The sequence below is a fragment of the Microcebus murinus genome, chromosome 21 (genome assembly GCF_040939455.1).
Source record: "Microcebus murinus isolate Inina chromosome 21, M.murinus_Inina_mat1.0, whole genome shotgun sequence".
In the NCBI taxonomy this organism is placed as follows: Eukaryota; Metazoa; Chordata; class Mammalia; order Primates; family Cheirogaleidae; genus Microcebus; species Microcebus murinus.
In genome coordinates this window covers 24,975,894-24,993,669 of record NC_134124.1, presented here as the reverse complement: position 1 = coordinate 24,993,669, position 17,776 = coordinate 24,975,894, and positions in this window count along the sequence as shown.

Genomic DNA, 17,776 nt, shown 5'->3' with positions numbered 1-17,776 from the left:
CTTTTCCCTGGGCTTTTCCCAAAACTGGCTCCCTCTTTGTAATCTAGTTCCAGCTCAAAGGCTGTCTTTTCACAGAGGGCTTCCTAGACCACAGCATCTAAAATACTATCCCCCAAGTACTCTCCCTCACCATGTTGATTATTTTCATAATGCTTATCACAATCTGAAATCCTGTCTTCTTTTTTATTTTTTTTAATCTCCCTAAGTAGCACATAAATTCCATGAGGGTAGAGACTTCCTGGGTCTTCTACCTCCTGGACACTACTGGGTCCCTAGGGTGTAGCACAGTTCCTAGTAAGAGCAGGGGTTCAGTTTCAAGTACTCAGGGGGCAACTGATTTCATTCTTGAGAAAACATAAGGAAAAAGGTTAAGTGGCATCAAATGGGTTTAGTTCCCTGAGAAATAGCAAGGCATGGTAAGACTGCCGACCAGTCCCAATAAGCAGCACCCGCTATGACTCACCCCAGCTTGCACTTCTAGACACTAGATGTGGTATTGATCTTAGCAATGCCTAGGGTACTTGTCAGGCCAATACAATTTCAGAAAGCTGTGACTGCACCCTTCTTTCCTGCTTTATCAACCCACCCACTTAAATTCCCACCAGGCTCTGCTCACATATCTCTTGCTGGTTTGGGTGTCACTAGTTTTTAGGATGGAAAGAGACCCATAATTGGGATCAAGGGATCCAAAGTGTTTCTATGGGCTCTACCACTCTCTGCAATGCAGGGGAAAGTCCCTTAGTGCCTCTGTTTCTCGTGTTTCTCCTCGATAAAGTGAAATGATAACTGTGGCCCTCGATAATAAGCACAAGGTTGTTGTGAGATGCACATGTGGTGTTAGCCCTTTGCAAAGTACTGAGTTTGACAGTGATGTAGAAACCAGTGTAATATATCCGTTATTCAAAAGCACCCAGCCCCACAAGCAATGGGGAGCAGAGAATACACAGAAAGTTGTGTTTGTTTGGGAGAATTTCACTTGCCAAAAATTCACAATTCCAAAAGAAATCTATCAGAGGAAGAGACTTCTACGCAGGAGTCCTTTTTCCGGGCAGCTACCTCAAGAATCGACTTACACACTTTAATTAACACCCAGCCTATTTGCTTTGCAGAAAGGAGCATTAGAATCCAGCTTAGTGATGCTTCCTCCTGGCAACCGCTTGGCGTTTGGCAGTATTTCACATGCTGCTGGTTTTTATGGGTCCCTTATTGCACTTATGCGTTCTTCATTGTAATGGGTGTTAAGCGTTCCTGGCATCAGCCCTAGTTCCCTCCCTGTTTGATTTAAGAGACATCTGATTTTATGTCTGATCCTCAGGTTGGTTCTGCGATCTTATTTTTAAGTCACTCCTTATCATGTTCTAATCCCTTGTTCTAGTCTTGATTTGCAGATTTTAGAGAATGCTTTTTTTGAAAGAAAATAAATTTTGAATCAGGAGCCAAGCCAGAGTCCTGATGATTTCCCAGGGAAAGAGAGGGCTGTAAGCAATGTTGTGCAGGGGAAAAAGAAGTGCATGAACCATCTCGAGACCTAGGCTTTAATCCTGGCCATGCTGCTCAGGAAGTTTTTTCCACCTCCTTGGGCCAGATGGGGAGAATAGCAACATTGGCAATGAACTTCTGTTGAGAACTCACTAAGTTCCAAGAGCTTTTCCTCAGATAACCACTGAGATTATCCAAGGCCTGCTATCATGCCTTGTATCTCTGTGTTTTGGAAATGGAGAATGCGAGAATTAGAGGATGCAAGGTGACCAGGTAGTTAGTGATACATCCCAGATTCGAACGCACACTGGTTGATTCAAGAACATCTGCTCTTATCCACCAGGTGCACGGCCTTCCAGCCAACTGCACTACTCTGCAATCCTTTATACGTGAGGTGACATAACCAGGCCTGTCCTCCTTACAGGATGTCATCCAATAGGACGATACTTATGAACATCCTTAGAAACTGTGCGGTTTTATTTCACCATTGTCCGCTTGTCTTCTTTACGAAGATTTAGAAAAAAATTTCTAAAGGGCCCCCTTTTCTCTACGGGTGCCTCTGTGGCCTTTAAAGAAAATGACAAATATTTTAACAAAGAAGGCAAAATGGTGCCTCTTGCCAAAAGAGAGGATGAGAATCAGCCCGAACCTAGAGCATATGTTGTTTATGAGGCTGTTTTAAATTCTTTAAATTTTTGGGAAAATCTGCAGCTACTGTAAGCTTTGCGGGGGACTCCTAACATAAGAATATTAGCCGACATTTATTAACTATTTCTTCATATCTGGCACTGGTAGAAACATTTTTCTCAGGTTATCTCACATGCAAGAAATAACACAGTGGCTAAAGGAGGTGGGCTCATGGTTACAGTGCCTGGCACTGTCATTTGCTAGCTGTAGACCTTGGACAAGTTTCTCAGCCACTCTATGTTTTAGTTTTCCTGTCTGCAAGTGAGGTTAATAATCACCCATACCCCTAGGGTTATTGTGAGGTTATATAAATGAATACACATAAAGTGCTTAAACACTGCCAGGTATGTGACGAACTCTCCAATGTTTGCTGCTGTTTTCCCTCAGCCTTTTTCTGAAATAGTTCCTATCCTCCCCCACCTTATAAGTGTAGGAACTGATGCATTGTCGGCCCACGCGGCTAGAATCAGGACTGAACTTCCCACTGTATTCATCCAAAGCCTTCCCTCCTCATATTCTAATAAACTCTCAAGAAAACACAAATTGCTCTGGGAATTCAGTTTGACAGGAGTTTGTACTCCAAGATCCAACCTACTTTTTCTCCATGCGCCCACTTACAGGTACTTATTGGCCTCCTGTCATCTTTAGGGTGGTGAGTTAAATCGAGTTAAATTGTGTCTCTAGAATTTCACCAGACCTGCCAGAACTTTCTCCTCTTTGTGGGGAGGCAACCACACTAGCCATGAGGAGATAAGTTTGCTTGTTAAAATTAATCAATGCAACTACTGTTCCCCATGACAGAGCTCTGACCTGGCCACTTTGGGGGCTTCTTTCCATTCTGTGATAACATTGTCCTATGCTGGCTTAAGTCCACTGATAGAAAATCTCTTGAGTTATCACCAATGTTTGGGTAAGTGATAAGAAGAAATTGTTTCAAGGTCTGTGCTGGGCTGCCCAAAGATAGTTATCATTTCTTGTGTTCTGTAGCGTGATGGCCAGCTGGACATTGGAGTTGTACTGGCTCAGTCTGCCCCTGGGTGGGAGCTAGCTTCTGCCACGATCCCAACACACAATAAGTGCACCATGACGCTGAGAAAGCAGTCGTCCTTCTGCTGTCTGCACGAAGCATGCACAGCTCTCAGATGCTTCCCAAGTAATAACAGTAATTAATAATTAATAAGAGCTTCTTTTTATTGAATACTTGCTATGTGTGAGTTTACTAAATTAGTTCATGTAATCCTAACACAACAACATGCTACAGTAGGTTCTAGTATTATCCTCTCCATTTTAGGGCAAAGGAAGCTGAAAGTCAGGAAGCCCACACATGTGGCCAGGGTCGCCATCTGAAAGTGGCAACACCCAGGTATAATCCTAAACCTAGGTCGCTAAACACACACCCTTCATCTCTGTGCTCAACTGCTCCAAACTCCTCTTGCCTGAATCACCCTAACAGAGATGGTTTGATAGCACATTACAGATTAACCTGTCCTACTGGGCCACCCCACAGGAGATGTGGACAAACCTGCCACTCCTGTTTTCCTGAGTCTCCCAGCCCTGGCCTGGCTGGTGGAGCCTGTTTATTTTTCCTTTGCCTCATTTTGTCTGGATGTGGTTGAGCTCCTTAACTAGTCAGCTTGGCTTTCCCAGACAACCCTTTAATCACGGGCATATCACAATAGGTAAACAAGAGGACAGGGGTTTTGTTTCTCCAAGTTATCCTCAGCCCCATCCTTAACCTTTTGGAAGAGTAACCCTGTTGCATTTTTTTCCAATTTCCTCTTTCCTGCCTTGTTCACTTTTAGTCTGGTTTAATAGCAAGCCAGATTTGATCAGAGATCATAAAGCATATTTTCAATGCTGTGAGATTATTCAAATAATTGGCATCTTAGCTTGAGAACTAGCTTGTGAATTCCGTCATGTGCAAAGATAGACATAGGTGGTCCACATTGTGGCTGTATGTCAAGAAAGTACTGTCCCTCCTAACACTGTTCCTGGTGTTTATGCAACAGTGCTGTTATCAGTAAAGTATGCAGAGAGAAGTTGGAAAACATCTGGTGAAAGCTTCGACATCATCTCCTTTAATGCCTTTGTGATTATGGACAAAAAACTTATTTTCTACAGTAGCATAATACTGTGTTCAGTTTGTTCAGCTTTGCACATATTAACGGATAACACTTTTACATTGTCTGTGCACTGTGCTCACCCTATATGTGCACCTTTTCCCTTAACCTCCAACCTAATGAGATAAACACTGCAATTGTCATTTTGCAAATGAGAAAAGTAAGGTTGGTGAGGTTAAAAGCTTGGATATAGAACTAGTTCTTTAGATGTCAAAATCCATTCCCTGCACCAACATCATGCCCTGGGTGAGGATTTGATGTTAATCTTTCCTTTTCTACCATGAGCTCACGTACGACTCTTTCCATGTGCACAGTCACCTTCTGAAGCTCATGCCAAGGACACGTTCCCAAGGCCTGTCAAACGGCCCTGCTTCTCCTCATTTGCCAACCTTCCGATCGATGACAGGAGCGGCTCTGGCCCATGCCCCAGCCGCACTCATTATCCCTTCCGCTCCGTCTGCTCTCCCCATCTCAGAAAGACACTTCATCAATACGTGTAAATCTTTTTTGCTCCCCTAATAATTGGAAGATCTTCCGAACAAATACTTGTGCTTACCTCTGAAAATAAAACCATCTATTTCCTCTTCCTCTGCATGGCAGAAAAGTCCCCAGACGCTGTTGAACTTGCAGAGCACTGAGGGACAGGCAGGGGCTGTCTGTGGGGGAACTGAATGGGCCACAGAGTCAGGGACTTGGAGGCAACCAATGAGGATGTGAGCCGAGCCTGTGAAGGGCAGGGTCTTCTCTGTCTCACTTGTCACTGTCCCCCAGCATCCAGAGAAGTTCCAAACACACGGGAGAGGCTTATACATATATTCACTCAATCAGTGTGTCAGCTTCTAAGACAAATGTGTGTCTAGTGCAGATTTGTTTTTCAGATTTTGGGGGGGTTGGTTAAGAGTAAAAAAAAAAAAAAATAAGAGGGTTGAGTGCTGGGTCATTGGAATTCTTACGTTTGTAGACATGTTTTCTATCAACATCTTAGTATGATATTTCTCTGCCCAGCTAGTCACAGCAGTCACAGGTGGAAGTTTGGCTGGGCGGTGACCATCTGAGTGTCCCTGGAGCGCACTTTTTGTCCACATCCTTCTTCTTTCCTTACTCCCTTTTCAGCGAAGAGTCCAGGACTATAAGATTTCCATTTATTGACTATTAGCAATGTGCCAAATACCCTCAAATACTACCATGTGTAATCTTTATAAGAGCTCCACCTCAACATTTTGCAGATGAAACAAAGCTGATGCTTGGAGACTTAAAAGTGACCTGCTGCAGGACACACAACAAGTTGGGGGCGAGCCCAGACCTCAGTCCCAGGCCTGCTCCCAAGGCTAAGCTCTTGTCACCAGGCTGCACAGTGGGTCCGCCCCTTGCCTGCAGCTGAGGTCTGTTAGGAAGCTTCCCATAACACACAGATATTGTGCTCTTCTCTGACTTTACTCAAGCCAGATACCCATCCACATGAAAAGGTGTTATTTTCTAGACAGGCAGTCCCTTAATGTCACCTACGGTAAAACGCCTGGGCTTGAGTTCCCCGTCTCTGTTAGGGGACATGAAATCTCACAAGAGGCCTGAGCCTTTATTTTTGATTGCCATTCTGTTAGGAGAGGAAAAAGGGACTGCTGTAAGGCCTGAAAATGACTCTAGCACTGGCTGAGGATATAAGTCACGAGGGCCTAAAGGGAAAGCCATTGCTGCTGCCCCCGTGAGTGGCGGTAAATGTCATTTGGGTGCTCAGAAGGGGGAGGGGAATGTGTTCAACTGCACATCTTGTGGCACAGCCAGGTGCAGCCTTCACTAATACCAGACATCATAATCTCCGTGGAACTTAGATTTGTTTAAAAAGGGAACTGCTTTATGTGGGAAATTAATATTTCTTATCACAAACAAGAGAGTGACTATAAAACTAAATAAAATGAGCACAGAGCAATGTGTGTGCACTCCAGCCAAAGCTTGCTGAAAGCTCTGGCCCTGAGATAGGTTCTTGTTTTGTTTAAAAGGAGAGTTAAATGAACTGGCACCATTTAGTGGATAAAGAGTTCCAGACTGGGAAGACGAACAAGTTCAGTAGACGGATGGTGGCGATGATTACACAATGATGTGAATGTGTTTAATGCCACTGGACTATATACTTAAAAATGGCTGAATGGGTAAATTTTATGCTATATTTTGCCACAATGGAAAAAAAAAAGAATGAAGCAGCTCTTTATGTACAATTATGAAACAATCTTCAAGATATATTGTAAGTGAAAAAAAGCAAAGTGCTAAACAGAACACTGCCATTTGTAGCTTTTTTGTATTCATATACATCAATAGTTGCATATGCAAGGATCCCTCTGGGAGGATGACAATATTCGATTCTGTGGAGTGAAAGGGGTTCTGGTGGTTGAGAACAGAAAGAGAGAAAGGTTCTTTGTTCACTGCCTACCATTTGGTTTGTGTCCCATGTATATGTGTAACTCATTCTAGTTGATCATAATAATTTTTTTATCCCTCAAAAATATAAATAAAAAAAAGACCAAAGAAAGATCAGCACCAAACTAAGACTGTCTCCTTAAAGCCATGGTTCTCAACCCAGGCTGCACCCCAAACTCCAGCTGTTCAAAGTGAGGTCCCGACCAGGCATCACCTGGGAGTTTGTTACAAATGCAGAATCTCAAGCCCCACCCAGACCCTTGGGATCAGAATCTGAAGCACCACAGGGGGCTAATTAAATCAGCATCTCTGAGGTGGGGCTTGAGCCTGGGAGTTTATTAAAGCTCCCCAGGGGCAGTTGTGTTGCAAACCACTCACTTCACATAATTGGGAACACTGAAAGCAGTTGAAGTAGGACCAATTTTGTTACTATGTGATTCAATTTTATTCAAAGTGAGTTTCTCGTGCCTCTTAAAAAATCCTTGCATGCCCCACACTTGAGCGCACTGGCCAGAATGGCCATCTCCGATCTCATGAATGTTGAGAACATAGAACATGAAATATTGACATTTGCCTAAGCGTGGTGGGAAAGAAACTCCTATTTACTAGCTTTGAGGCCATTTTCTTCTTATATAAAATTGACTTCACAATTCTACACGAAAGCGTGTACCTATCAAGGCCCCTTTCATGCAGCAATGGAGCCCAAAGTCAAGGTGATGGGAAAATCAGACTTTGGAGTTAGAGAGATATGGATTTGAACGCCTCTGTGAGCCTCATGTCAAGTGGGTTAATACCCATCGCATAGGGCTGTCATATTTAAACGAGGCAGTGTAGGTGTTGATAATCATGATATCTGCATTCTCCTTCCCTTCCGCTGCCACCTACAGGTGTCCCGAGCTTCTCTGGCTGTCCCTGTCCCTTCACATTTGCTTATTCTGCCTTGAGCTCTTAGGTGCAGAGGACATTTCTCACGTTGCCGTCGAAGCCAAGGAACTTGAGTTCCACCTCCCCCGTCTCTTGACAAACGGAAAACCTCTGCTGTCCCTTACCAAATTATCTGACACGTTTCTAAAATATAACTGAAACCTCATTACATGGATGAACAGCTTTCCATCAACTCATTCCTAGCTCTGATATTAATAGAATTGTTGCCAAGACATTGCGGTTGGCCTCAGAGGCAGCGGGGAAGGCGTTGTCGTTAGAGACCCGAGAAAGCTGCAAGTGTAAAGAGAGCTGGTAGAAGCTATCATGCTGGGATTTCTGCATGGGTAGATGACGCTCTAGAGTGGATTCCCTGGTTCCCTTCCATTGACATGACAGAAATCAGTCCGGGGAGAGGGCTTGGGCGGTCTAATCAGAGAATAGATATCCTCCTTCACAGCAACCAGAACCATCCTTTCAAAATGCAAATCTGAACATGTTTAAACTCCTGCTAAAAACCCTCTAAGAGAGTCTCACTGCTTTAAGAATGAGTACCACCATTAATAGGGTCTACAAAGCCTGACTTCCAGCTATTTCTCCCAGTCATCTCCCCAAATCCCATTTGTTTGATTATTGGATTGTCCCCCTCGATGGATTGAGTACTCACTTTGTGTGAGCCCTGGTTCCAAGGCCAAGTCTGATTCTGTGCATCACAGCCCTAGGGCCTAGTACATGGCAGATGATCAATAAATATTCATGGAAAGAATAAATGTGTGCAAGGATGTCACATGAGGGCTTCCTGCCTAATCTTCCACTCCCTGCTTTGCACCGTTTCTCCCAGTAACACCGAAATGCTGCTAGCTCCCTGTACAGCTACTAGGTTGTTTTCTACCTCTAAGCGTTTGCTTACATAATACCCCGTGCCTAAGATTGTCACCTCCCCTCTCTCACCTTGCCTGGAAAATCTTACTCTGAGCAAGGGTATCTCGGCCAGTACACTTCCCTTGGCTGGCTGTCTTGCTAGGCTGTCACAACCTCCCTCATATCCTTGTGTGCTCCAGCCTAACCTCCCATTTCGCTTAACTGTGTCCCATGTTTGTGTCTGCCTGCCCTTAAGAAAAAAAAAGAAATGAGAAAACACAGAGTGTGTGTGGTATGGAAAATGATGAGTGAGTAGGACATGTGTGTGTATAAATGTGGTGTTGATATTTGTGGTGAATATCATGTAGTGGTCCATCTCACCTCAGTGCTTCCACACTTGCTGTTCCCTCTACTGAGATGCTCTTCCCGCCTCTCCTCATCATCATTTTATCTCCCCTTCAGAGCTCAGATAGATTCTATCACTGCCGCATGGAAGCCTTCCCTGCCCCACCCCCCAGACTCAATCAAGTCCCTTGTTTATGTGCTTCTAGCTCCTGACGTTTCCTTGCATGTGTGACTACCATGTCTAATTATGACCTGCGTGCTCATTTGGCTTAAGTTAACCTCCCACTTCATTACCAGAAGCTTCAGGAGGACCGACTCTATTTCCACTTTCCCCTAGCACCTAACACAGTGCCTAGCACACCGCGCTGTAGGTGCTCATTGAGAATGAATATTTGATCATCTGCAGCCCTATTAGACCCCTGAGTGTGAAAAGAGAGCACAGCAGGATGAGAACGCCCAGCTTCCCTTCCTCATGGTGGTCTTGGAAGGGTCCCTCAGCTGGCTGTGCAGAGACTCTGCCCAGTTTTGCAGCATCTCTGGGACTTGCCAGGAAGCACTGTGCCTGCAGGTCCCCACCCGACCCCACAGCGCTCCCCTCCCCACTCAAATCAGGCCACGGCTCCTGGAGAGCTGATCCTTGGAGCGCTCGGCCAAGTGACGCTGACAACTGCTGAGACAGCAAAGGGGCGTGACAGCGAACCTGGAAGGGAAGGCAGGTGGCAGAAGGCCAGCAAAGATACGTCTCGTGCGTGGGTCTGACATCCCCAGAAGTATTCTGTCTGGAAAAATAAGCCTCACCGGTTGCTGTGGGCTGGCAGGGTGAGAGATGCTATCTTCCTCCTCCACCCGGCGGCCCCACTCAAAGCAGACAAATGGTGTCATTTGACGTGAGGTTTGTAATGATATTCTATCCAAACCCTTGCTCCCACTCCAATTCCACCACTTATACCTGAATGTTTTTCTGTCACTGACTTTGACAGAACATTGGCGTTCCTGCCATTGCCAAACCATCCCAAAGCTTTTGTCCCCCACCCTAGAAAGCTGGGGACCGGTGTTTGTTCCCAGCCAGTTCATGGCTAGAAGTGTATAAACATGCAGGCAGCCCAGGGAAAGCCACGGAAGGCATGTATGTGTGCATGTTTGTCCCTGACGGAGAACACGCCCTTGGACGTGGGTTGGACATGGCCTGGTTAGGGTGAGGAGATCAGGCACAAAGAGAAAAGCACCCTGGGGTCAGGAGCCTGGCCCTGCGCCCAGCTCCATCTGACGTGCTCTATGTCCCTTGCTACCTGCTCTGGGGCTCATTTGACCCCCTGAAGACAACAGGGCAGGAGTAGATTGGTGGTTTTCTCAGGGTGCTCTCTGGAGCTGCAAGGTTTGGAAGAGATGATTTAGAGCCACCATGGTGGGCAAAGGTGTAGAACGCTGAGACATTCATCCACACACTTGACCCCGTTTCTTGCACACGCGTGCGTGCACACACTTGCACATACATTCAGACGCACCCACATACACTCCTGTTCTCTCTTCTCAGGGAAGCTTCACCTGTTTTATGTCCCAGCATACTGTGAAGGACACACAGCACTATGGATGGTAAGAAAATAGCGTCCAATGGAATATGACAAAGATGGAACCCTGAGCCTCAGCTATAATATTGAGATGGCAGTCCAATCTCAACAAGGCAGCTATTAGAAAGTCAAAAGAGTGTAATAGTTAAATATGTGGGAGCCAGGGCCAGGCGCAGTGGCTCACACCTGTAATCTTAGCACTCTGGGAGGCCAAGGCGGGTGGATTGCTCAAGGTCAGGTGTTCGAAACCAGCCTGAGCAAGGGTAAGACCCCATCTCTACTATAAATAGAAATAAATTAATTGGCCAACTAATATATAGAGAAAAAATTAGCCAGCCACGGTGGCGCATGCCTGTAGTCCCAGCTACTTGGGAGGCTGAGGCAGGAGGATTGCTTGAGCCCAGGAGTTTGAGGTTGCTGTGAGCTAGGCTGACGCCATGGCACTCACTCTAGCCTGGGCAACAAAGCGAGACTCTGTCTCAAAAAAAAGAAAAAAAAATGTGGGAGCCAGACCCGCCTAGTTTTAAATCTGGCTTCTACTATGTACTCACTGTGTGATCTTAGGAAAGTTACATAACCTCTCTGTGCTTTAGTTTCTTCATCTCTAAAATGGACATAAAGGAGTACCTACCTCTGAGTCGTGAGAATTAGAAAAGTTAACATGTGAAATGCTTAGAACAATGCTGAACACAATAGAGGTATTCACGATTGTTGGCAGTTATGATCTTATTGCTTAGAATTATTAAATCAGTGCGCACCATTTTGGGGGATCATGGATCCCTCTGTAAATCTGTTGATGCTATGGACCCTTTCCCTGGAAAGCTACAGACCAAAACATCTTTCACGTTCGTCTCAGGGAGCATTTGGCCCACTGTTTTCAGTTGAAAACAGGCCCAACATAAGAAAGAGATTTTCCTAAAGTCATGTAATGAAGTGGGAGTAAAACAAGGACTAGAGTCCAGGCTTCCAAATTCCAAGCTAGAGTTCTTTTCAGTATATATACCCGACATGGTATAAGATTGTCTCATAGACTTGGATTCTGTAACTGCTTTTCCACTTAATAATTGTATGACTCTGGGCAAGTTTCTGAATACTTCTGAGCCTTGGTTTCCTGATCTGTAGAATGGGGATATGTTATAACTCATGGGCTGCTATAAAGATCCCGCCTTAGTGGGAGCACAGAGTAGAGGAGATGCCCCTGCTCTATGCACTGTTTCTAAGGCAATAGACGGGCTGTTCCAGGAAGTAAAGACTACCCTCTGCACAGGTGGCAGGCCAAGGACTTGTGAAGGATTTATCTCCAAAACATATGATGGTACTAGAGAACACATTGGTGCACTTTAGGGATAGCTCCAGGCCCACACAGGGGGAGAATAAATGCTTCATTCTGTCTATTTAATATTTCTCCTTCCCTAAATATCCAGGCATAAAGCTTCCTCAATGGCACAACCTTCAAACAACCATCCCTCTCCACCTTCGAATCTTATTTCATCAGATTTTTAAAAACTTTTAAAGGCATCATTTAATATGATTTCAAGAAGGTTTAGGGAGTTATTGGTGAGGCTGGCGTGCAAACCCAGGACTCCTGATTTGAATTCAGGCACTTTCCTTACTATGGCAGGCACAGTGGTCTTTACAGAATTCTATCGCTAAGCCCCTAAACTGGTCCCCAGCTTGTGTTTGGGGACCAGCCTCAACTGAAACCTCTCTCAGGCTTTATGAAATACCCATGATATGCCTTGCCTGGGATTACAGTTGTCATGCTGCTCCCCAGGAGAGGCACGTTGCTTCCCAGGTCTGAACTGGGAAAGGGATTTTTCTCATGATCCATTGGGCAACTTCCCCAGCCCTTGCAGAAAGTCCACCTCCTCCATCCCATGTTAGTAAAGTTCTTTCCTGAAAATCTGTGTAATTAGTGCCTGATCATATGATCTTGGCTACATATAGCCTTGAATTTTTCATCTATAGTCAGCCCTCCATATCTGCCAGTTCTCCATCCATGCATTAACCAATTGTGGATTGAAAATATTTTTAAAAAATTAAAAATAGTAATACAACAATAAAAAATAATACAAATAAAAAGCCAATACAGTATAACGAACATTTACATAGCATCTGCATTGTATTAGGTATTATAAGTAATCCAGAGATGATTTAAAGTATGCAGGAGGGCATGCATGGGTTGTATGCAAATACTACACCATTTTATATAAGGTACTTGGGTATTCCCTGGTGTTGGTATCTGTGGATATGGAAGTCTAGGAACTAATCCCCTGTGAATACCAAAGGACAATTATAGTTGGTTAATGTTTATAAGTACATATCTCCTCAGTTAGATTTGTAAAGCTTCTTGAGAGTAGAGTGGTGTTCTATAACCTCTTTGACATTGGCTCTAACATAGTTCTGAACATATGAGAAAGCACAGTTTAACAAATATTTGTATACCTAACCAGACAAAACATAAAAGCTTGCCAAATTTTCTTTCATAAATACATGCATACATACATAAACACACACATGTATACATGTATATTGAAGTGGAAAATAGTTGGAAATGTTTTGAGAAGTCTTTTACTGATTCAACCTGACCTATCGAATAATGAACAATTAGGCAATTAACAAGTTCTGATAAATGATTCCTAATTAAATTTTATGACACATAAAGCAAAGCCAATCTATTTTCATAATGGGAAAGAACCCAGTATTTCTCTTGAATTGCTACAAATCTCTCAAACAAGGTATACATTTATTCAAGAATCCTCCAAAGGGACCTAGTTTCAGGAATTGCAATTTGCTAAGAGATTGGACTGGGTATTTCCAAGGCAAATAATTCCATTTACATTACACCCAGGCCCAGTCACACCGCATGCCCTGAATAACTCATTACTATCAGTTCAGCTTCCAACCCCATATAAGGTACAAGAGCATAAAGAATACATAAAGGAGACAGAAAACTCAGGTTCTTTAAATTCATTCGCCTTTTTTTTTTTTGCCAGCATGTTCTTCCTAGGAGCCTTTAACTAGAGGGAAATTAAAGAGACAAGTAGCATAGCCAAATTAGGATGGGAGATTTGGGCCAAGTGGACAGGGGTGAAGGAGATAGTGTATGGACTGGGATAATGAGCTCAGGGAGGCCAGCTTGCGCGTGCAAACACCAGGTAGATGATGTTTCTCCTTTGTCAAAGCTGGTTTTATGAGGCTTCAGTCCCACAGCAAATGCTTCCTGGGCCAACTTGGGCTCTGTGATCCAACAAAATTCTGAGGGAGGGAAGAAAATAAAAGGAGCCAAAAGAAAATCTCTCCAGTGTCCCATTTTCTCCCTCAAATCTTAGCTCCTGGGATTTTAGGGGCCCCAGGGAGCAGCCAGTCCCACTTGTACAGGCTGGTTCAGAGTCTTGCTGAAGGCTGCAGAAACATAGCACTCTCTCTCAAGGCTGGGCACGGTGGCTCACGCCTGTAATCCTAGCACTCTAGGGGGCCCAAGGCTGGCAGATCGCTCGAGGTCAGGAGTTCGAAACCAGCCTGAGCGAGACCCGGTCTCTACTAAAAATAGAAAGAAATTAATTGACCAACTAAAAATATATATACAAAAAAAAAAGTTAGCCGAGCATGGCAGCGCATGCCTGTAGTCCCAGCTACTCTGGAGGCTGAGACAGGAGGATCGCTTGAGTCCAAGAGATTGAGGTTGCTGTGAGCTAGGCTGACACCAGGCACTCACTCTAGCCTGGGCAACAAAGTGAGACTCTGTCTCAAAAAAAAAAAAAAAAAGAAAAGAAAAGAAAAGAAAAAGAAACATAGCACTATCTTAATTCTCATTGCAGTGCTGATTCTGTAGAAGAATAAGAAAGAGCCCTCTTATCTGCTTAGCTGCCTGGAGCCCTATTAGGAAGGGTTCTTGTCGCCTTGTTTAACAGAGATAAATGTCTCAATCAAATTGGGAATGCTGTCACAAACTGCAGAATGGCCATAGCACTAGGGACAGCGGGACACTGACATATAAATGAGTCATAGGCCATTTTGTCCTCTTGCCTGCCCCACTGAGCCCATGGCCTCGAAGCCCTTCTGCCTCACCTGCAGTACTCTCCTTTTAAATACCTATTTTTCAAAGAAACAGGGGAACACAAACTCCTTCTGAATCTGCAAACTCCACTCTTTAGGGCTTCAGAGAACACAGGGAAGTGTTGCATGCCGTGTAGACCGCACCCACCCCCACCCCCACCCCCACCCCCACCCGGAACCATCCCACCCTGGAGTTCTCAGGGTCTCAAGTGGTAGGGAAAGCACAATTATTTGATACCCTTCTAGAATCTTGAAAATTAAAAATGATCGTTCTCACCCCACAACATCCTGTTCTTCCTTGGTAACTTAGTTTTCATTATTTCATTTCAACCTTTTAATTGGTCTTTATTCAAGTCCTCCTTGTGAGAATGAGAGTTCAACAGCTATGCGGGGGACATGGGCTCTGCCTGTCCTTTTCCAGCCCGGAGCCCCTCATCACATGGTCCCTGCAACACCCACAGATGTGATCTTTCTCCCTGCTGGAGTGCAAGCTCCCTGGCAGTGGCTACTTTTTGTGTGTCTTCTTCTTATACCTTTACACATAGTAAAGTGTTTATTTAAATATTTATCAACTAGAATGTAACTATTTATGACATTAACCAAAATAGTTTCACATTTACTATTTGTCAGACACTGATCTCAGATCTCTATGTGTATGATTATAGTTAACAAGGAGGTTACTGTTGCCTCATAGGTTAAATGAGAATAATATTATCATATTTTTCACGTCTAAAGAAATCAAGCTGAGTCATATAGTCCCTGAAGGTGGATTTTATCCCGAAGAGTATAATCCTCTGATGATTTCCCATCTCAGACCTCCTGAAGAGAAACTTTTTTGTCTTGTCTTAAGTCATGTTGAAGGAAGACTATTTCCCATAGTTTACTTTTTAAGACCTAACTGTTTAACCAATTTCACAGGCTATCAATGCACCAAACTCACATATGCTTAGGGTTAAGTTTCAATATGCCTGAGCATGTCCTGTGAGCATGTTCACTCCCCTTCCCAACCAAAACCAAGCTCTAGTGTAGAAATGACCTTGAGATGCACCTAGTCCAACCTTCTACTTTCAGCCAACTCTGTACTTAACCAGCCACATTTGCTGATGGCAGCTTCAGTCTTCCTGCATAATTCATTTCAGTCCATTCTTTTCTCTCACCAAATCCTCCTAGGTCAATGGAAGCTCATGCTCCTCCTTTTTAATTCTCAGGTGTTGTCTTAAAACTGAGGGATGTGGAGGTGAGGATGAGGGAGAATGTAGAATTCCAAAAGTTTTCAAGATGGAACAGAAGAGTCAGTTTGTAATTGTATCTCCTCTGTCCTCTGAGCCATGACATAACAAAGATCATGCTACCTGTGAATGTTAAACCTGGATGCAAAAGACATTAGACAGAGAGCCTCTACCACTGGCCAGCTGCAGGCCATTGGGAAAGTTTTGTCTCATTTTTAAAGTGAATATAAATTACATTTCCTTGATTCTAAGTAATATACATTTTTTGCAATTAATATCTGTTGATCAGATTCAGCCTTATAAATTATAAGCACATCCAATATAGAGTTTCTTCCCCTTTCCCTTTATCATTCCCCAAAATTACCAAGAAATTGTCTTACTACTAAAAAAAAATCCGTCTTGGTACCGAAATACAATTTTTTTTTTTGCTTAATTGAAAGGGAAGTGAAGCCTGAATAAGACTAAACTTGGTAGAGTATCTTGAAAACTGCAGAGACCTATATAAACATGCATTGTTGTTATTACTATTATGCAGTTGGCTATTAGACATTTATTGAGCATATACTGTGTGCCAGACTTCGTTCTCAGTATAGAGGCTAGAGCATTGAACAAAGTTGACAAAGTCCCTACTCTCGTGGAGTTTTCCTCCCAGTGAGAAGAGTTTGAGAACATGCACACAAATAAGGGAGATCTCAGAAAGTGATGCATGCTATGAATAAAATGAACAAGGTAATTGAGTAGTACCCTGGGAGGACCTTTTAAGCTAAGACAGTCAGGGAAAACCTATTTGAGCTGAAACTGAATGTCAAAAAGGAACCAGTCTCATCTTGAAGGGAAGAGGATGGGAGAGCATTTCAGGCATGGTAAAAACAAGCGCAAAGGCTTGTCAAGAGTCAGAGGGGGAAAGAGCGTGGCTGGAGCTTTGTGGACATGGGGCAGGGAAGGGCAGGATAAGGAGAGAAAGGAGCAGAGACCAGATCCTATAGTGTCTCTTAGGCTGTGATAAAGAGTTTGGATTTTAATTTATCCAGCCCCTGCCTTTAACAAACTCAGGAACCAAAGCCCAAAGGTGAAGTGACTTGTTCAAGGTCATTGAAACACTCTATGGTTTTGGGAATTAGATCTCTTCACTTCCTGACAGTTGTAGTTCTGCTTTACTGAGCCGCTTGCAACCAGCAGCTTCCACGTCAGCCTTGGAGATGGAACTCGGGGCTGCTCTGCACTCTCCACGATTGTGATTTCTCCCAAGTTCTTTCTTTAATATATTATTTCCCTCCTAATTAGAGATGAATATATTATCATCACTTAGCTGTTTTATAAACAAAAGAAAAATAAGTGATTCCAAGCCATTTAAGTCAATGTTAGTTATATAAATGTTGAAATAGTCAAGATGGAAATAAGCTCTGGCGGGTGGCTCTGCAGACCAGCTCCTCTGAACTGCCTCTGTCACTGCTCCTTGGGGAATCGTACGATGACCCATTTTATCTAACAGAATCCTGCTCCGGGATTCAGGACATTCACTGTCTTAAGAGGTGGGTCTGCAAAAGTCAAAAGTCGTTCACAGCCCTCCAACATGTTCCTCTGCTTATGTGTGTTTCAGGGACCGTCCTGGGGCATACCTGGTGGCAGAACCAGTGTGTTATGGGATAAGACCAAAATTCTGATATCAGACTTAGAATTTCAGTCATTTTTCCAATGTCATATTAGATCTCCTTATCTAGTAAGTGAGAATAATAGTACTTAACTCAGAGGGCTTTTGTGATAATTAACTGGGATAACATGTGCAGCATCTAGCAAAGTATCTGGCGCCGTGGATCCCTTCCTTTCCCCAAATGTCTCAGAACCAGGGACTGTCCATTTCCCAGGTCCATCTGCCTCTTTTTGCTCCATCCATAATAAGCTGGTGCAAAAACTATTTAATGAACACCTACTGGATGCCTCGAACTATACCATATACACCCAACTAATTAATATTTAGGGGTGCCTACCACATGCCTGTCATCATACCAGGCATTAAAAAAACCTATGGGAGATACAATGAGACACAGTTCCTGTCCTAAAGAGCTAGGACTCTTACAAGGATAATTTCCAGCTA